Genomic DNA, 23,336 nt, shown 5'->3' on the forward strand with positions numbered 1-23,336 from the left:
TTTTTGCCAAAAACTTTTAAAGTATCAGCGCTTCTTTCTTTCCATGCATTTTAACAATTGAACCCGTAATTTTGTTCATTAAAAATTGTTCAGTTCTTTATGACGAATTGGAAACAAAGGTTCAGTTTCTCACGCAAATATTAGCCGTACAATTATGAACAGTGTTAAATATTTTCCCATGACCATACTCACTTACATACTTACTTACTTACAAATGGCTTTTAAGGAACCCGTAGGTTCATTGCCGCCCTCAAATAAGCCTGCCATCAGTCCCTATCCTATGCAAGATTAATCCAGTCCCCACCATCATATCCCACCTTCCTCAAATCCATTTTAATATTATCCTTCCATCTACGTCTCGGCCTCCCCAAAGGTCTTATTCCATCCGGCCTTCCAACTAACACTCTATATGCATTTCTGGATTCGCCACGCCCATCTCAAACGTCTGGATTTAATGTTCCTAATTATGTCATGTGAAGAATGAAATGCGTGCAGTTCTGCGTTGTGTAACTTTCTCTATTCTGCTGTAACTTCATCTCTCTTAGCCCCAAATATTTTCCTATGATACTTATTCTCAAGCACTCTTATTCTCTGTTCCTCTCTCAAAGTGAGAGTCGAAGTTTCACAACCATACAGAACAACCGGTAATATAACTGTTTTATAAATTCTGACCTTTACGATTTTTTACACCAGACTAGATGTCAAAAGCTTCTCAACCGAATAATAACATGCGTTTCCCGTATTTATTCTGCGTTTAATTTCCTCCCGAGTGTCATTTATGCTTGTTACTGATGCTTCAAAATTTTTCAATTTTTCCACCTCTTCGAAGGATAAATCTCCAATTTTTATATTTCCATTTCGTACAATATTCTCGTCACGAGACATAATCATATACTTTGTCTTTTCGGGATTTACTTCCAAACCTATCGTTTTACTTGCTTGAAGTAAAATTTCTTGATTATACATCTTGATTACACAGCTTTTAACGCTGTAGCCTATCACTTCGGAATATTCCGAAGATGACCGAAAATAGGCCGAAACATGTTAACAAGGTATGTTAATAATATTTAACACAAGATAGTTCTTATCATACATATTCCGAAGTAATTTTTTTTTCTTCCATCGTTTGTGGATTTTCTTCTAACATATTCACGTCATCCGCATAGACAAGAAGCTGCTGTAATCCGTTCAATTCCAATCCCTCTCTGTTATCCTGGACTTTCCTACTGACATACTCTAGAGAAAAGTTAAAAAGTAAAGCTGGGTCTACACTATATAATAAAACACGTTATATAACAAACTTTGTATGCAACATGTTTCTTTAACTTGCTATATGTTATAGCCTATTTGTGTTGGTATCAAAATAACATTCTTGTAACAAATTATATAACTCGATAAATGAAATAAATATCACGTTTGAAAATGTCGTCGAGGGCAGATGATGTAGTTCTTGCAGTTTCTGCTGCTGCTGCTTGTGTGATTATGGGCGGAAGTAGTAGGCCTTGTAAAAGAAAATGTTGGGTGCGACCATCTTTACAAGCTACAAAACAATAAAGTAGAAGTAACCTTTTAGCAGATCTTAAGAGAGATGCTAGCGATTCCTTACAGAAGAACTTGGACGTGATGGAAGTTTCAAACGCTTTGCCAGAATGATCAGTTCTGATTTTGAATATCTTATGAACGTAATCGGACATAAGATAAGTAAGAAAGGCACTTCATTTCGAGATGTAATACTGCCAAGAGAAACAGTTACATTAAGATTTCTTCCAAGTGGAGATTCCTACAAAATTTTAAGCTATTTGTTCAAATTCTCCAAGCAGAACATATCCAAGATTGTGCCAGAGTATGTGAAGCTATCACTGATTCATTTTGTCTATTAGAAACAAGATCATCTTTAAGTACACCCATTTTGATTTGTAATAAGCGTTTGCTCCATATCCACTTTTCCCTTTCTTTAATTCTATCTGGAACTGACCAATAAGAATTCTCATTTTGTTTTCAACCTCTTGCACATCCATTTTCATTATTAACACCCAATCCAGCCCATGCATCGTGCTTTTTATTTCTCTTTGTAGTCCATATCAGTCGCGGATCCCATAATACCCGTTTTTCTCTGTACAGCTCAATTAACTCATAAGTTGCAGTGTTGTTTCACTACATTATGCCAAGTTGACTTCGGAACACAGATGAATAATCATGCCAAGCACACAGAGAATGCATACAAGATACTACGCAATAATGCAAAACACGTGACAAGATGATTCCAGCAAGACACAGCTCACACCTTTTTGTGTAGCGGGTGTGTTTTATAACAAGTTACATGATGCGCAAACATGTTATATAACGATGTTTTATAACATCCTTTGATCTTTACCGACACCCGATGGCTAACATATAACTTGCTATATAACACAAAAAAACTCATGTTATGTAACATTTTCTTCCCGTTTCTGCAACAAGTTATATAACTTTTTGTTATATAACGTGTTTTGTTATATAGTGTGGACCCAGCTTAAAGACGATAGTGCATATTTGTATGCTTAAGGGGAGAGGATAGTAATTTTTAAAACTTTTTTCCTATTTCGTATCAAATATTAATTTTTTGTATGTAGATAGCTCATGGCTATAGCAACTCAACCAAATATAAATATTTTGAAAAAATTATTTGGGAGCCAGATTTGAAAACAAAAAGGTACCCAATGCAGGATTTTACTAAACTCGATATATCTAAGCCATTTTTTAAGATAAATTCAAACAGTTTGTTACAATTTATTTGTAAAAGCACGCTCCACAAACTGTCTGTAACAGAATTTTGATATTAGTTCCTAGATTTGTAAAATAAACAATTAAAATTTAATAACATTTTTTTTATTTTCTTTCTTGCAAACAGAGAGACTTATTTTTAAAATGAAATCAATTAGGGAAATTCCGTTACAGAGAAAAGTTTCCTAGTAGTCTAGAGAATGTGTATCCTAAATTTCATTCATATCTCTTTAATAGTTCAAAAATTATATCGATTTTTGTCTGGCAATGTAGCAAAAAAAAATAAAGTTCCAGAAACTGCAATCAAAGGGGGTGTGATTTAATAATCCAGAGCGCAGGAACTTTAAAAATGGCGTCTCGACATCCAATAAGGGCACAGATACCCACAAAATGTTATACAATGTATTCCACACACATCACAGAGTATTTTAAAGAAAAATTTGGTTTTTGAAAAAAAAAATAAAGTTCCGGAAACAACAAATAAAGGGCGGTGTGGTTTAAAAATCCAGAGCGCAGGAAGTTTAAACATGGCGTCTCAACAACCGATAAGGGCACAAATACCCACAAAATATTATACAATGTATTCTACACATATCACAGAGTATTTTAAGGGAAAAAAAGTTGTTTTTTTTTTAATTTACTCATTTTTCACCAAAAAATACCATCCTCTTCCCTTAAATGCATATAAATCCGGGCCCTATTCATCTTTAAATATTAGATTTGAGCAGAATGAAACTAACATTGCTGTTCGAATGTGATTGGTCAGTTGAGCCTCAATAAGCTCAGTGATTGCCTGATAAAGGTTAGCGTGGAATTATCAAAAAGAAATGGAGAACGTGTTGAAATAAGTTGAAAATGTCTTATTAGTAGGGGCCGGATTTTTACGTAATTACATATTATTTTCCTTTCCACCTAACCGTATATAAATAACAAATCTTTGCGAATCTTGCAATTACCATTAATATATTAAAATTTGATACTACATATTTTTACATATACCCCACATTACATATTATGGCTTGGTATTACATAAATCTACATATTTAGGGGTTTTATTCATTTCTACTTCACTAAAAGGAAAAAAAAAAAACTTCTGCTGGGGAAGTTTACAATTTTAAATACACAGATTTAAAAAAAATAAACATTTTTACTTGCCCAAGAAGGGATATAATTGTTCAGCATACCTCTTAACAAGCCGTTCCCATGCAATTTGAAATCTTATCCACCCTCTTCCTAATCCTTCCAGGGAAAACCCATGTCAAGTCTGACATGAGCCGCAATAAAGTAGCCGAATTTTGAAAAGAAGCTGGAGTAAAGGAACAAACTGGAAATATGTTGAAAGATTAAAATAAATAGCTTTTCAGGTTTTTGCTTGACATCTTTACTTTAAATTTAGTAGACATATACGGAAATGGGATTTTCGGAGCAATTAGAAAGTATGGTTCTCGGCTGGAATAATCCTACCCTTCTGAATGAGACAGGAATGTCACTTTTCAAACAACAGTTTGTAAATGCCTATAGTTTGAGGGTATATAGGTACCGTCGAACGGGGTGACTTTGTGCCATGAGGGTGACTTTGTGCCATACGCGCATTTCATAAAAAAAACGTAAGGATGTAGTCATTAAAACCGTCACAAGGTTTTAAAGACTACTAAACGTAACGAAGTAGACTTTAAAACATTGTCACGGTCTTAAAGAATACTTCCATACGTTTTTTGCGAATGGCACAAAGTCACCCTCATGGCACAAAGTCACCCCTCGCGACGGTACTTTGTTTCTTACAGGAAGCAGCTAAAATGCATGTGTCCCACATCTCCTCTTATTTTCTCCTAAGCGAGTAAAGCGAAACAGTACTTGCAGTACTGTTGTGTCATTCATTTCACTCAGTTCTCTAGTTTTAGTACTTAGAGTATAAAGTGTAAGTGAGCTTATCTACTGCTTTTAACTAACTAAAATCCAAGAAAATCACGAGCAATCCTAGTGGGACATCGACGTATATTATGCAATATTATTCCTGCTCTTCCAGTCAAGTTAAACGACATAATAATCCCTTTTGCTTTCTGTGTTAAAAACCTTGAAATTTACTTTGATACGTATTTAAACTGGAATAACCAAGTAACCCATATTACCAAAAAAGTGCTTCCCTTACTACATTCCTTAAACAGCATTCGAAAATTCATTCCGCTATCACTCAAGAAAATACTAGTGGAAACACTAGTAATGCCCCACTTCGATTATTGTGATTTTCTACTGGCTGACCTCAATGTCAACCAGTCGCAAAAATTACGTGTTCATAATTCTTGTGTTCGCTTCGTCTGCGATGTCCGTCGCCCTGACCACATTACCCCATCCTTCCAAACTCTAAACTGGCTACGGCTTAACGAACGTAGAGATTTTCATTCTCTTGTTCTCCTTTTCCAAGTCCTTCACACTTCTACACCTACCTACCTTGCCTCCCGTTTCAGTTACCTGTCATCATATCATAAACTCTTTACAAGCACGCAAAATAGCCGCATACTAGCCATACCAACACATAAGACTTCATCGTATTCATCATCATACACAATCTCGCTCTCGCGCTTGTGGAATACTCTACCCAGTGACATCAGAGACTGTCGGAATTTAGTAGCGTTCAAAAGCAAGCTTATTAAGCATTTTCTTACTGCGTAGAGTAGGTTTAATTTTTACTTGATTAATAAAATAAATGCTTCTCTCGTCTTAACTTTTACAATAAACTGTCTAGCCTTTATTAATCAGTTAATCTTTTAGTACTTTGATTTTTATTGTATCTGTAAATTTAATATTAATTGTAATTGTAATTATAATTGTAATTGTATTCTTAATATTGTAGTTATAATCCCCTGGTCGAGGGGAAAAGAAGGCCTGATGGCCTTATCTCTACCAGGTTAAATAAATAAATAAAAATAAATAAAAAATGGCCTCTGCATCTTCAACCCTAACGACAAAAATTAAATCATGGATTGCGATGGACGAAGCTTTCACTAGAGATGGAAAAATAGTAATGTGTCAAGGGTGCGGTAAAGAATTGGGTGCTCTATGAAATCACAACTGGAGAGTATTATCTATCCTATACCTGCCATATATTAATATTAAATATTTTTATGGTTTTACATATTTTGGTACATATTCAGCTTATTTTTCTTACATAAATATGTACATATTTCACACCTTGTTATTACATAAAAATCCGGTCCCTACTGATAAAGGTTAGCGTGGAATTATCAAAAAGAAATGGAGAACTTGTTGAAATAAGTTGAAAATGTCTTATTAGAGACTAAGAAACGCAGAGTTATGAGACTGGCGGCACCGTTATGACGTGAAGAGGGAGCAAAACATGCGGGAAGTATAAAAAGTCCGACAAATTTGACTGCAGTCGAGTAGCATTTTCCTTTACTGAGTCAGTTACAAAATCCTCTGCAACTAGAAGTTTTGGGACGCCCGAATGTGAATTAAGCTGGAGGGAGAGAGAAAGAGCGACAGAGGGGGAGAGAGAGAGGCTGCCTGAAGCCATCCGCACTAACCATTCTGCCTGGCAGACACAGCTCCTGTACAGCGATGTTCTGTTTGGATTCAATTTTACTTTGCATGCCAATCCTGAGCAAACACCGGCGACATGATCTATCCGATAGCTGTTCCAGCTTCTCTCCTCATCCAGCGTTCTCCCTCCTTTTCACCCACCCTCGGCAACCTTCCTGTCTGAACCTTACCCTCATTCAGCCTCAAGACTTGGAGCAGGTTAGGTAACCATGGTGATATGTAAGAACAAGAATCTCTCTTTCTCTCCCCTCAGCCTCCCCTGCCACCATCTATATTACTCAATCAAAAAACATCCCTTACCTTAAATCAGTGAGTGTGACTGTATTGTATTATTGTTAACTGCGAATTGGAATATGCCACGTGGCAGTATCACATAATATAATACAGAAGACATTCACGTAAATTCTACAAAGATGACAATAATAAAAATACGACAATAATACAGCAAGATTAATAACACTGAGGGCCAGTTTCACAAACACATGTATATAATATGTATTTATTCACACTGAAAATGGGTAAATACCAGGTGGAAGTGGTAACTAATTACACACAATAATGACAATTAATAGTAAATTAATAATAACACTACTTACTTACTTACCGGGCTGGGCAAAAAACTGACATCCAAGTATTTCAAATACAAATACAAAATACTTCAAATAATTGTATTTGAAATACAAATACAAAATACTTTTAAAAAATTAACCAAAATACATTTGTATTTCAAATACTCAAAATACATTTGTGCGAGATCGTGCGTATTTGCTTGTTTTCCGCACAGAACCAATACGCGGTAAGTATCAAATACACATTCAGTATTCCCAACGTAACACACATAACAATTCCCCTCTTCTTACCGCTTAAGCGCGACATTCATTTTACTGCTTTAGGCTTTTAACGTATTATTTTTAGAGACGTTTAACATAGTAATAATTATAAATTGCAAACTTACCACTGCAATTTCACCCAAATTGCAATGTTAATTATTGTTTTTAAATAAAAAAGGTAAAAGGTATCCCCGTAACATGCCATGAAGGCATTTGGGGGGCATGGAGGTAGAGCCCCATGCTTTCCATGACCTCGGCACTAGAATGAGGTGGTGTGGTCGGCACCACGCTCTGACCGCCTTTTACCCCCGGGAAAGACCCGGTACTCAATTTTATAGGAGGCTGAGTGAACCTCGGGGCCGTTCTGAAAGTTTGGCAACGAGAAAAAAACCCTGTCACCACCTGGGATCGAACCCCGGACCTTCCAGTCCGTAGCCAGCTGCTCTACCAACTGAGCTACCCGGCCGCCATTGTTTTTAAATATTTGCAAAAATTAAGTAGAGTCTACTACTCCACGAAACTTATTGCATTCCTGATACTAGTAACATTAAGAAGGAAGCCGTGAAAAAATCAACAAGATTCCAGATGCCGATGTTATTACTGCAATATGTTATATAAATAATATTGTTAAAATATTAAAATGAAAAATAAATCATTACATAACCTTACCGTTTGTTTTAAGTTCGCATTTATAGACTGGGGGAAAAAAGACAGACGTATATCACGGCCTGCTGGAGTATAGTAAACACATAAAACATTTTATAGCAACAATGTTGAAGAAAGATATTTTGGTTTTCCGAAGTTGCCGTCATTAAACAGAAACCAAGATGGAGATTTCATTGCAACTAATTAGAAATTCGTCTTTCAGGTATGTAATAAACGATCTTCGCACAAAATAATGTACGATACACGAGCGGTATGTTTGTTTTCATGTTCTCGGAAATTAAAAAAGCTCAACTACGTTTCGCTTTTTCAATCTTTTCCTCGACCATGAAAACGTCAACATACCGCTCTTGTAACGTATATTACTATTATATTTCAAGTACTAAAATATTATATTAACATTAAAAGTATTTTCACCTCGAACTTTTATATAAACACTGTAACTGAATATTCTTCCTTTTCCCAGTCAGCAATGACATTATGCTACATATTAATATTTACTGCTCCTTAAAAAAAACAGTTTCTCAAATGTTCATAAGATTAGGATCCCCTTGCTTGTGAATGAATAAATCCTGCAGTACAGAACATTCTTTCTACAGGCGCAGAGGAACACAAACTTGTATTATATTTATAAAAGCTTGTTTCACTGTTGGTAATTCTGTAGAGTGCACAGGGTTGTCCCTTTGCCATTGAAGAATTGTATGAGCTCATACTCCGCAGCAGACAAGCTCTTTTCTTTTTACGAAGAAAGAGTAATGGAACGGAGAAAAATTATCTCCGGCGCCAGGACTTGAACCCGGGTTTTCAGCTCTACGTGCTGATGCTTTACCCACTAAGCCACACCGGATACAACCCCCGCGTCGAACAGAATTGTCTCTGAGTTCCAACTCTTGGGTTCCCTCTAGTGGCCGCCCTCTGCACTACGTCATAGACGTCTATGAACATAGGACCGAAGTCCACACATGTGCTGAGGTGCACTCGTTATGAGTGACTAGTTGGCCGGGATCCGACGGAATAAGCGCCGTCTTAAATCACTTCGTGATTTACGCATATCATTATCTTTTCTTTTTGCTTTTAAAATTCTGTTTTACTTGAGTTGAAAACAAAAATTGTTTTCATCATCTTCATCATGTAGATGAAGCAGACAACTGCTCAGCTGATTTCACACACATATTCTGTGTCCTCTTCTTATCATTTAGTGAGGCAATGTCAGGTAGCCATCTCATCTTCAATGGTGGGTGGAGCAAGCTACCAAAAGAGCTCAATTTTCTTCTAAGATCAGATCAAACATCGCTTTAAATCTTGATGAAAGTAAACTTATTAGGACTGGAGTTACTTGGAATAGATGGCGTAGATTACTAGGTAACAGAATATGTAATCTGTTTTTAAGGGAAATTAATGTGGACAAAAGTTGGCCGTAATAGCACGTCTTCTCATTTTGCATTAAATTAAGGGCTACGGCAATGGGGTCAGAACTACACAATATTCTTCAAGGTACTCAAACTCAACATCTTTGAAGGTCATAAATCCCAATTTTTCACATAAATACTGTTTATATCATGTTTGAATTGCAATATTTGAGAGATTGAGTCGTAAGAATTCCATCGAGTTGGGCAAGGAAACGTTAATGAATATTTCAAGACATCTGATATAATTTCTGAGTATTTGTGTCTCTTAGACGCATTCCATAATGCTAAACATTTAACAAGTGTTGGGTGATGGAACCTCGATGCTCTTGGAGATTTGTTTATGGCATTCAGGAAATCAGTTGTGGCAAGAAAACTAAGTGTATGGCTAGCACAACTGAAATGGGTAGGCAAATAAGACAAAAGTTCATTCTTCAAATCCAAATCCAAAACTTGAAGAACAAAAAGAAGAAAAAAGTATTTTGAGTATTTGAAATACAAAATACATCAATTTTATGTATTTAAATACAAAATACAAAATACCTTCGAAAATCCTTACAAATTACAAAATACAAATGTATTTCAAATACTACCCAGCCCTGCCTACTTACTTACTTACTTACTTACTTACTTACTTACTTACTTACTTACTTACTTACTTACTTACTTACTTACTTACTTAATTACTTACTTACTTACTTACTGGCTTTTAAGGAACCCGGAGGTTCATTGCCGCCTTCACATAAGCCCGCCATTGGTCCCTATCCTGAGCAAGATTAATCCATTCTCTATCATCATATCCGACCTCATTCAAATCCATTTTAATATTATCTTCCCATCTACGTCTCGGCCTCCGTAAAGGTCTTTTTCCCTCCGGCCTCCCAACTAACACTCTATATGCATTTCTGGATTCGCCCATACGTGCTACATGCCCTGCCCATCTCAAACGTCTGGATTTAATGTTCCTAATTATGTCAGGTGAAGGATACAATGCGTGCAGCTCTGCATTATGTAACTTTCTCCATTCTCCTGTAACTTCATCCCTTTTAGCCCCAAATATTTTCCTAAGAACCTTATTCTCAAAAACCCTCAATCTCTGTTCCTTTCTCAAAGTGAGTGTCCAAGTTTCACAGCCATACAGAACAACCGGTAATATAATTGTTTTATAAATTGTAACTTTCAGATTTTTTGACAGCAGACTAAATGACAAAAGCTTCTCAGCCGAATAATAACAGGCATTTCCCATATTTAATCTGCGTTTAATTGTATTGTACTGTGGGTCCCTATCACCACAGCATGGCGCGTCCTCAAGTTGCGAATAGAGGAGACGGCCTCCAGATATGGAAGGTAGCTGCGAATATATTGAATAAGCAGTCGTGGACAGCCGATAAGGGGTGGTCCTCCAGCTTAGGGGTTGGGCGAAGGGCTAACAACCCATCACCGTAAAAAACAGCTTGTTACGAAACCTAACAGTAAGCCTCGGAATGGGACTGATTCTCCGGCACGACCACAGTAAAGGAAAAAGGTTATAAGATTTGGTACATGGAACGTAACTAGTCTTTATAGAACAGGAGGGGTAACATTAGTAGCAACAGAACTAGCTAGATATAGAATAGACTTCGTGGGAGTACAAGACGTTAGGTTAGATGAGAATGGCATATCACAAATAGGCGATTACTTACTATATTATGGGGAAGAAAATGATAATCACCAATTAGGAACAGGATTCTTTGTACATAAAAGAATAAAATCATCAGTAAAAAATGTCGAATTTCTCAGTGACAGGTTATCGTATTTAGTACTTAAGGGTACATGGTGCGATATCGTAGTTATAAATGCTCACGACCCTACAGAAGAGAAAGACGACCATGTAAAGGACTGTGACTATTGTATTGTATTACTGTTAACTGCGAATTGGCATATGCCACGTGGGAGTATCACATAACGTAATACAGAATACATTCACGTAAATTCTACAACGATGACAATAATAACAATACGATAATAATACACCAAGGATAATAACAATGAGGGCCGGTTTCACCAACAAATGTATATACTTAATTACTTACTGGCTTTTAAGGAACCCGGAGGTTCATTGCCACCCTCACATAAGCCCGCCATTGGTCCCTATCCTGAGCAAGATTAATCCATTCTCTATCATCATATCCCACCTCCCTTAAATCCATTTTAATATTATTTTCCCATCTACGTCTCGGCCTCCCTAAAGGTCTTTTTCCCTCCGGTCTCCCAACTAACACTCTATATGCATTTCTGGATTCGCCCATACGTGCTACATGCCCTGCCCATCTCAAACGTCCGGATTTAATGTTCCTAATTATGTCAGGTGAAAGATACAATGCGTGCAGCTCTGCGTTATGTAACTTTCTCTATTCTCCTGTAACTTCATCCCTTTTAGCCCCAAATATTTTCCTAAGAACCTTATTCTCAAAAACCCTCAATCTCTGTTCCTCTCTCAAAGTGAGTGTCCAAGTTTCACAGCCATACAGAACAACCGGTAATATAACTGTTTTATAAATTCTAACTTTCAGATTTTTTGACAGCAGACTAGATGACAAAAGCTTCTCAACCGAATAGTAACAGGCATTTCCCATATTTATTCTGCATTTAATTTCCTGCCGAGTGTCATTTATATTTGTTACTGTTGCTCCAAGATATAATAATAATAATAATAATAATAATAATAATAATAATAATAATAATAATAATAATAATAATAAATTTTATGCTCGACCTTTCCGAAATGTAGTAATTATACACCTGGTAGCAGTCCTTTAATGCATGTCATTAAAATACACCTACTCATTAAAGTACAGGTGTTCAGCCAATGACAACTCAGCTTACAGGTGTTCAGCCAATGACAAGTCAGCTTTGCACCGTTATAAAACCGCAAGTATCGATTATTCTCGGATATGCAATCGAAAGAGAATTAGCGAAAAGTCACGGAGGATGGAAATCCAATACTGTCGCAGAAGGTTATGTTCTGTTACTATAATAATTAGCGTTAATTGTAAATAATATTCAAATAAATTCAATTTGTCATCTCGTTTTTCAATGTCTAATTTAATTTCAATGTTATATCAAAGTTAATATTTAGTTTACTCTGTAGGTTCTTATAGGCTGTCAAGGTCAATGTGGACATCTGTTCCTCGGAAAAAATCAATACTTTCGCGTCTGCACACATCTCACAATTTAGAGGTATTGCTCAAGGTCAGTTAGATACAAATAAAATGGATAATTTTAAGTTAGAAATATGGTCGAGCATAAAAAGTCGTATGAAACCCGCCTATAATGGTAATTAAGAAGCTCGTATGACAATTATGAAACTCGCTTGCGCTCGTTTCATAAACATCCATACTCGCTTCTTAATTACTATCATTATAGGCTCGTTGCATAATGTACTATAATTACATTACATAATTATATTAAGTCACATCATATATTTTTGAGGGAATTAACATTTTGGTGTGTCGTGTTGAATCTAAGCCTGTCTAAGGTGTGCCGTGAGTAAAAAGACGTTGCGGAACACTACTTGTGGCATATTTTCTTATTATTCTGAATTCGACAAAACACGATTAAGCGACTTGGATTTCTTTATCTCACTTGTAATTTTTTAAGAGAATTACGTGAAATACACGAAAATAATTTGGAATAAATTTCGCAAAAACTGTTCTGCCGAGCCTCACTTGGCTCCAGTTCTCACTGAGAGCCACTGGCAAACGTTCGTATGCGGAAGAAAAGTCATTATTGTTTGTCTTGTTAGTGGTGTCAAAATTCAAGCATTGTGCGTAACAAAAGAAGCCCGCTCCCAGCATTCTGGCGACGACAATGTCCCTACTTATTGTAAATTAAAACAGAGTACTTTACATTTGCATGCATTTGCTTGTTTTGGGAGCGTTAAGAACATTACTTGTTATTACGAGCTGGGAGTCTGCCATCTCCCCCCCCCACGACACTCTCAACCACAATGACTCTTGCTGTCCCATAAAAGTCCGTGTAACTGTCTGTTTATATGCTAACGACTTGCTAAATGCAGTTTACGGAGCATGACATTTTAGCAATGTGTCATTTGCAAGAGTTTCTGACCACCGGTTTGATATTATTCTCAATCCACCAAAACCAATGTGGTCTTCAGATAGCTAATCTATGTTCAACCTCTCGGCGGTATTTCTTCGTCGTCTAAAGGCATGCCATAGTATTGACTTCAAAGTTACCGCCTTTTCTTAGGGCAGCCATGGCGAGAACGTGACTCGCGAGACATTGTGTCTCGCAGTGATAGCTGTGCATTTCGCTTGCTTCTCCGCCAACCCCCACCCTCTCACTCACTGGAGTCAAACTCCGTTCCATTTGTATTTGTCTCTGACCCGCGAGTGGCGTATGTCTCTCTCGAAACCATGTACGAAAATTCCAAGTAGGATGGGAGGACGCATTTTTTTGCTGTCAATATGATGAGAATATTAAATGTATGATTTGTTCACAAGTATATTGAGGATCACATAAGAACAGTTCCTAAACAGCAAATATTGCCGTCTTGTCAGTGTTGCCAACTGTTACCAGATATCACACGATCCTATGTACTAAATGACTAATTTACTTACCGTACTTTATGTTCAAAGGTTATTCTAAATAATTCAATAATTTGTAACATATTTTAGTAGGCAAACTATACGGGAAATGGATCAACATGTCAAGTATTTTGTCTGGAAATACGAAATTCATTGGTTTCACTAAACAATTGATTCACGAGACCTAACCTAAAAACGTATTTTGTTTGACCACATGAAATTATTAGTACTAACTCCGAAAACTTACGTGATTATAATATTGAATTATAACCACAACCCAACACACAAAATAACTATTATGTATTAATATTAATACTGATATTGATTAATTGTTAGTATGTTCAAATTTCATTAGCCTCCAGTAACCGGCTCAGAAATCTAGTACAATTTTATTTTCATGGAACTCCAGTATCGACAAATATTGTCGATATTAGTCTCAGCTGCCAACATACCAGTTTCAAAATCACTACCATTTGTAGTATTTGTCAGTATCGAAATTCGAAACGAAGTTGACAAAAGAAAATTCAACCTGCAAACTAGAAAATCACCACAATCCACTAGCATGTGTAGTAATGGGGGAAAAATGGTTAGGTTTCACCTTTAGGGTATGAAGTGAGCTGATCCGGACTATATTACGAGGAAAACTGTTGTATAACATAAAACAGCGTTATACTACATGTTACTGATGAAACATTAAAAGGTTAAGTGTTATTGTTGCTGTTATCATCATTATCATTATCATCATCATCATCATCTCTGTACGTCGACCCTTTTACAGCAGATGTACGAACAATGCGGTTAGCTCTTCAATTTGAACTCACTGATTTACTATGTGATGTCAAATTCACATTAAAATACATTGACGAATGTTGTACTTTCAAATTTTCGCCAAAAAATAAATATCCGAAGCTTCGTTCTTTCGCTTGCTCTGTTGAAGCCATGTTCGCTACAACTTACGTTTGTGAACAATTATTTGCAACAATGAAAATAATAAAACTCAAATTTAGATCACGAATAACAGACAAATACTTTCGTGATCAACTACGACTGGCAGTAAGTGACATAATTCCTGATTTTAAAATCTGTCGCAGAGACATTCTGAAGACAGTTAATTTTAAGTTGTGAAAATGTGTCCTGTGTATTCTTGTTCATTTCTTTCTTCGTTACACGTACTAAACATTAGTTTGTAACCTTGTACTGTATAAAATTATATTTAAGTGCTTGACCTAAGGAAAATGAAAATCCGTTAATAAGTCAGACAGTTGCTTCACTTCTCCTTCGGCTGTCCGCCTCCCTCCATCCATAGGTGCTATGCACGTTGCAGGTTACATAGTGGCTCGGCGCACGATTACATTTTCGCCACCACTGATGTATAGGCTGGTTCACAATAAACCAGGAACGGAAACGAGAACGAGAACGGAAATATTGTTAAAATATATGTATTTAAATGTGAGCATTCACAATTAACTATTCTGAATGTTCACATTTAAATATGTTTATTTTAACATTACTTCCTTTCTCGTTCTCGTCGTTTCCGTTTCCGGTTTATTGTGAACCAGCCTTAAATCATGTTTATCGGAAAACACCATTTTTCGTTATACGCCCTTTTTCGGGCCATGTCCTCAATTTATAAGACAACTTCGGTTTGTTGACTGCAGAGTTCGTTTGCATTCGAGAGGCTTGGATTCAGCGGATCAGTTTTTTACTGTTTTTCTTTGTTTCTCTAGACCAGTAATGTCAGACCAAGCGCATTTTTCTGACCTTGACGTCGTGCGCGGGCATCAAGCGCTAAGTATGGAAAGAGGAAGGGTTGTGTATATGAATAAGCAGCCTGTTGGATTAAGAAAACAGTGGTGCACAAACTACAAACGGAACGTGAAATTTTATGTCGTTATTTTTATATGGCTCCTTTCTGTTTGATATTATCTATATTGTCTGTAAAACAAAAGTACTAATATCAATTTCTTAATATTTCAGTTGTGTTTTAAATGCTAATAACATAATAAAGAGTTAAGAAGGAATATTCACATAAATTCCATAGTAGTATAACTATACTATACTAAATGGATGAAACACATCATTCATAAAGAAAGTGATATCCCCAAAAAAGAGACTGAGTATGACATAATAAGTTGGAATTGATATTGATGGTACCTTTAGCCTTATAAAAGTAATCAATAAACTAATCAAAACAATATTTTATTTTAGTAGGTTATTTTACGACGCTTTATCAACATCTTAGGTTATTTAGCGTCTGAATGAGATGAAGATGATAATGCCGGTGACGTGAGTCCGGGGTCCAGCACTGAAAGTTATCCAGCATTTGCTCATATTGGATTGAGGGAAAACTCCGGAAGAAACCTCAACCAGGTAACTTGCCCCGACAGGGAATCGAACCCGGGCCACCTGGTTTCGCGGCTAGACGCGCTAAAACAATATTACAGTACAAAGCAAAGTTACCTAGATGCTGTATATGCTTTAAGTGTAACTAATATTCCATAACAAAACTCTTATCGCATTATGCTTTTAAGATGATATTGGTGAGCAACTTCCTATCATCAGAATATTAAATTATTTTCTCGAAATATGCTGAAGCTATAGAGCTGACATTTTTACAACACATGGGTACATATCTTTTGCTTACGATGTAACAGTAGTTGCTTTGATAATTAAGGGGAGTTGGTCATTATCGCATGCAAAATAATGATAAAAATAGCCTATCTTCAAGCAGTCATAAATATAATACTATTTGTCAGAGGTCTTTCATTTTTGTTAGCTATGTGTCTATGCATATTAAGCTTTAAAATGAAAAAAGAATGGATACTCTAGAGTAAATCTTTATCCTTAAATTGATTTTTTTAATTAAGCACAATTTTTTTTATAAATTCACTATATGCCTGTGATTAGGTACACTCTATTCACTTATTAGCACATATTGAATTGAAAATTTGACCACTTACTGCTAATAGATACTGAAACATACCCTACTAAAATTATTCATGTATCTGTAATATTATGGGCATAGGACTTATAGAAATCATCACCGTGAATAAATGAAAAAAAATTGAAGATTAGTATATGCCCTATGCCCATAGTATTACAGATATTTTAATAATTTTAGTAGGGTATGTTTTAGTATCTATTAGCAGTAAGTGGCTAAAATTTTAATTCAATGTGTGCTATGATAAGTGAATAGAGTGTACTTAATCAGAGATATGTAGTGAATTTATATAAAAAATATGTTTAAATTTGACAATTAATTTAAGGTTGGATTTGCACTAGATTAACCATTCTTTTTTCATTTTAAAGCTTAATATGTATACATATATCACTAAAAAAATGAAATAGCTGTGATAAATAGTATTACATTTATGACTGCTTGAAGATAGGCTATTTTTATCATTACTTTGCATGCGATAACGTCCAATTAACCTTAATTTCCTTACAAACAATTTCCATGCGAATATTTTCAAAATTTTCAATACACTATCTTCAGTAACAGGTATTTGCAGTATATTAGATTTACGAAAACATTCTGTGAGGCTACTAAATAAATAGGCCTATATCTGAAAATTTCACTTTTATATAAATAAAAGTTGGGACAATATTTATTTCGAATAAAAAAGCAAACTTGTGAAAAATGAGCATCAAAATTAAAACTTTCATTCTTATAATGCACTTAAACTTCTCAGACAGATCTAAAAATTAACATGGATACATTTTTAATATGTTCTCTTCCCTTTATCTATTGAATCAGTGCTGGCCATCCCTGAATATAGCTCGACACAGCGGCATATACTACTTCTTTCGTCTGCCTCTTTCCTTTCCTCTGTAAAGCGCTCAGGTTCTCCTAAGCTCTAAAGCGCGCGCTTGCTCCTATTGGCATCAATTGACATGACTGCTCTAGACATATAGGCCTACTGGAAAAAACTACGAATGAATTTTTATTTTACTGGCGTAGTTATTCTGTGAGGTTTTAAATGTCACAAAGTAATACAAGATATTAATTATCTGAATTAGAGCCTGCAACAAATCCATTATAAAGCATAATAACAATTGGTATAAAATATTTTCCTCCCTCTTGACAAAATTCATTGCGTCGTTCCTTCCTAATAAACAGAAAGGAGGTCGTGGTAGACTTGAGTGAGTAACGGGCAGGGAAATATTAGCCCATTCACTAAAGGGTAATTGTGTATTTGTGTGTTTTATTAAACTTGTTCTCTGCTTGACAGAATTGTTAAGCTCTATAGAAAACGTTAAAATATCCTTTTATCCTCGACCATGCCGAAATTGAGTAATTATACACCTGGTATCAGCCCTTTAATGGACCTCATTAATGTTCATTTTACTCTCTAGATTATATCAAGGTCAATGACATTTGTTCCTCCGAAAAAATCAATACTTTCGCGTCTTCGCACATCTCACAATTTACGAGATTGCACAAGGTCACTTCTGCTCCCCAGTCAGATAGGAATAATATGAATACTTATGAATAATTTCAAGTTAGAAATATGGTCGAGCATAAAAATTCGTATGAAACTTGCTTATAATGGTAATTAAGACGCTCGTATGAAAATTATGAAACTCTCTTGCGCTCGTTTCCTAAACATACTCTCGTCTTAATTACTACCATTATAGGCTCGTTGCATAATGCACTATTAATAAATTATGCTTTGCAAACCACTATTTTGTCAAGTATAACTGAGTAAGTCTAAAGTTTTTTTTTTGTATTGCAGTTGTCAAATATAGACACAGATAATAACCGTGTTTTTTCCTTCTGCTAAGTGTATTTATAATGTCCAAATGCCTATTTAATCCAACCCTAGAAGCGCAGAATAGATTATTGTACACCCCTCCACCTAAGAACTGGTAAGAGCAACCCTTGAATGATGCAGTCCGCACAGACCGGCGATCCGCGCAAATAACTGCACATTCAGAGTCTGATTTCTGACATGCCTGCTCTAGACATATAAGCCTACAGGAAAAAACCACGAAAGCATTCTTATTTTACTGACGTAGTTATTCTGTGAGGTTTTAAATATCACGAAGTAATAATAGTACATTATGCAACGAGCCTATAATGAAGGTAATTAAGAAGTGAGTATGGATATTTATGAAACGAGCGCAAGCGAGTTTCATAATTTTCATACAAGCTTCTTAATTACCATTATAGGCGAGTTTCATAAGACGTTTTATGCTCGACCATATTTCTAACTTGATATTATTAATTTTATTGTATCTGACCTGGAGCAATGTCCCGTATGTTGTGAGATGTGCACAGACGCGAAAGTATTGATTTTTTCCGAGGAACAAATGTCCACATTGGCCTTTCTAGGCCATAAGAACCTACAGAGATAACATTGAAATAAAATTAGACATTGAAAAACGAGATGACAAATTGAATTTATTTGAATATTATTTACAATTAACGCTAATTATTATAGTAACAGAACATAACCTTCTGCGACAGTATTGGATTTCCAGCCTCCGTGACTTTTCGCTAATTCTCTTTCGATTGCGTATCCGAGAATAATCGATACTTGCGGTTTTATAACGGTAGAAAGCTGACCTGTCATTGGCTGAACAGTTGTAACCTGAGTCGTCATTGGCTTAAAGACCTGACCTTTAATGAGTACGTGTACTTTAATTACATGCATTAAAGGTCTGCTACCAGGTGTATAATTACTACATTTCGGCATGGTCGAGCATAAAAGATATTAATTATCTGAATTAGAGCCTGCAACAAATCCATTATAAAGCATAATAACAATTGGGATAAAATATTTTCCTCTCTCTTGACAAAATTCATTGCGTCGTTCCTTCCTAATAAACAGAAAGGAGGTCGTCGTAGACTTGAGTGAGTAACGGGTAGGGAAATATTAGCCCATTCAATAAAGGGTAATTGTGTATTTGTCTGTTTTATTAAACTTGTTCTCTGCTTGACAGAATTATTAAGCTCTATAGAAAACGTTAAAATATCCTTTTGTGGAGTTAATATCATATATTTAACAATTTAGATGAGACCATTTCTTGTTCTCCTCGCAAAACGTAAAATTTCATTCTTTGTTAGAGAACAGAGAAAGAGTCGGGGGATTAGTAACAATAAACTTTCAGAGCTCACTTTTAAGTGATATTTCGCAATGATGTCTTGTCGTTTTTTACAGCCGCTCTTCTCACTTGAATGTTTTATTGTGGTTGTAGACAGGGAGCGGTGGAAGGATTTAATTGGTGTAGCGTGAAGAAATAACTTTTGAATGTAGCGAGTCCGTATTCGGGGCTGGCACCGGGGGGTGTTTGAACGAAGCAGAATCTGAGTAAATAATGCAGTGCATCTGGATGTGAATTCTGTAAGTATGGCTTGTGCACAACGATACATTAACAAAGGATGCTGATGTATTACTAATTATATTGCCTCGTATCCCTTGTGAGGAGCGGCTCCTGACTAATTCACGAATGTAAGAGGGAAGGCGGAACAACCGTATTCACAACTGGCTGCCGACTAGCTTTCTGTCAACCAGGTTTCTTAGTTCATTTTACGTTATCCTTTCTCGGTGGTCTTGGTGTTGTAAATTTTTTGAAAACATGTTTTCTCTGTCTGTTCTCATAGCCGTAAATAACAGTCTAAAATTCAAGTAAATAAGAAAGATTCCTTTATGACTTCACACAAGAGATACACTGAGATCAAAAACGGGACTAGAAATGCAGAGGTTATGTTGAAGAAAACACAATAAATTTCACAAACTACGTACATACATTCATTCATTCATAGTGTTCTACCAAAAGGCAGGTCTTCCACTGCAAACCCAGCATTCTCCAGTTTTTCCTATTTTCTGCCGTCCTCTTTATCTCCTCATATGATCCATATTCTAGGGACGATCGGAAAGTAACGCACAACAATTTTTTTACGCTATAGAGCAGGCAAGTCAATTGATGCCCATAGGAGCAAGCGCGCGCTTTAGAGCTCAGGAGAGCCTGAGCGCTTTACAGCGGAAAGGAAAGAGACAGACGAAAGAGGTAGTATATACCGCTTGATCGAGCTATATTCAGGGATGGCCAGCACTGATTCAGTAGATAAAGAGAAGAGAACTTATTAAAACTGTATCCATGTTAATTTTTAGATTTGCCTGAGAAGTATAAGTGCATTATAAGAATGTAAGTTTTAATTTTAATGCTCATTTTTCACAAGTTTGACTTTTTTTTATTCAGAAGAAATATTTTCTCAACTTTTTTTTATATAAAAGTGAAATTTTCAGATATAGGCCTATTTATTTAGTAGCCTTACAGAATGTTTTCGTAAATCTAATATACCGTAAATACGTATTACTGAAGATATTGTATTGAAAATTTTGAAAATATTCGCATGGAAATTGTTTGTAAGGAAATGAATTAACAAAGCAACTACTGTTACATCATAAGCAAAAGATATGTGCCCATGTGTCGTAAAAATGTAAACTCTGTAGCTTCAACACATTTCGAGAAAATAATTTAATATTTTGATGATAGGAAGTTGCTCACCAATATCACTTTAAAAGCATGTAGGTAATGCGATAAGTGTTTTGTTATGGAACATTAGTTACACTTAAACCATTATACAATACCTACGTAACTTTGCTTTGTACTGTAATATTGTTTTGATTAGTTTATTGATTATTTTTGTAAGGCTACAGGTACCATCAATATCAATTCCAACTTACCATGTCATACTCAATCTCTCTTTTGGGGGGGGATATTACTTTCTTTGTGATTGATGTGTTTCATCCACTTAGTACAGTATAGTTGTACTACTATGGAATTTATGTGAATATTCCTGCTTAACTCTTTATTATGTTATTAACATTTAAAACACAACTGCAATATTAAGAAATTGGTATTAGTACTTTTACTTTAAAGACAATATAGATAATATCAAACAGATAGAAGCCATATAAAAATAACGGCATAAAATTTCATGTTCCGTTTGAAGTTTGTGCACTACTGTTTTCTTAATCCAACAGGCTGCTTATTCATATACACAACCCTTCCCTCTTTCCATACTTAGCGCTTGATGCCCGCGCACGACGTCAAGGTAAAAAAATGCGCTTGCTTTGACATCACTGCTTTACAGTATAGGGTAAGGTTGCCTAATTCCGTGACATATTCAATAAAGTCGATATTTATTCCAAAATTGTAATACAAATTTTCATATAACACCTATAGTCCCGTCGCTCTAATTTCCAGCAGCCAATCGCGTTGCAGGTCAGCTACATTTAAACGTGTGCGTCTTGTGATGCGCTGATTCATTTCTTAAGGCTCGATAAATACTTAATATAATCGCCCACCATTTTAGCTCTTTCGTTGGCGTTCGCAGAAAGCACACGAAAAAGTTATTAACCACTCAATTATTTGCTGAATTACATTGCGTTTTATTTATTATCATAGGAGCTACGACATGATAATGTTTAACGGTGTGGCAAATAGATTCCTCGTATGGTAGCTCGGGAACGTAAGAACAAAAATGGCGAACGATACTACCTACCTAGACTTTGTAGAACCTTCACTTTCTAAGACGTAAGCAAAGAGGCGGAGTCACGCCGGAAATAACACCGTCGTGACTATAAATGACGTTATTCCGACCTTTAGCTATAGTTTTTACAACATTCAGTGTCAACAGTTTCACAAGTTTGGTATATAATATATGATTCTTCATTTTTATACAGTGGCTCCTAAATCCGTCACATGGATCCAAATTCCGTGATGTGGTTTCCTAATTCCGTGATACTAAAGTAATTCTCATTAACTGCTCAGAAATCAAACATGTATTTAAAAAAAACACATTAAAGTCGTGGTATATTGTTTTAATATGGATTAAGCAAGAAATTAGAACATAGAAAAAGGGCTTAAGTGGCAAATGTCATAGAAAATACTTGTGTAACTACAGGAATACATATTACATATTTATATATTATCAACAAAGTAAACTGAAAGTTAAATTCAATGCAAAATTGAATTTGAATAAATTGAGTTATAACACAGTTATTTCTCATTATTTATATTCCTAACAACAGCAGTAATTAAGTTAAATATATGCCCTATTATTTTATTATAACTATAATTTATGTTTTCTATAACTTATTTCTATTATTATTTCCACTAACTCTTTTCTTTCATATACATTAATTTTCACAATTTAGCGTTGGCATCACTGGGCAAGTGAGCCAGGAAGAAGAAATATGAAAATAAATCCCACAATGGGAAAGCTCCTGTAGCATTGTTATTGTCTCGCATTGTTTAAATAATCGTACACATTGATTCAGCTGACTTTAATCTACAGTAATATATCATTTTTATAATGTTATATTAATTTTTACCTCAAATATAAAATGTTTCTTCAGGAGCGATCACAGGAGAAAGAAAAACTTACTGGTCAACCACTTTCCACTGAACAAAAGCTTCTGCATTCGACTGCTTCTATTCAAAAGGCGGGTAGTCAGTAGAATTGAAAAGAAGACATATCCTGGCATCTGTTAGGTATGTCAAAATCTTAAAAGTCA

Source organism: Periplaneta americana, chromosome 10, assembly GCF_040183065.1.
Source record: "Periplaneta americana isolate PAMFEO1 chromosome 10, P.americana_PAMFEO1_priV1, whole genome shotgun sequence".
Taxonomy (NCBI): Eukaryota; Metazoa; Arthropoda; class Insecta; order Blattodea; family Blattidae; genus Periplaneta; species Periplaneta americana.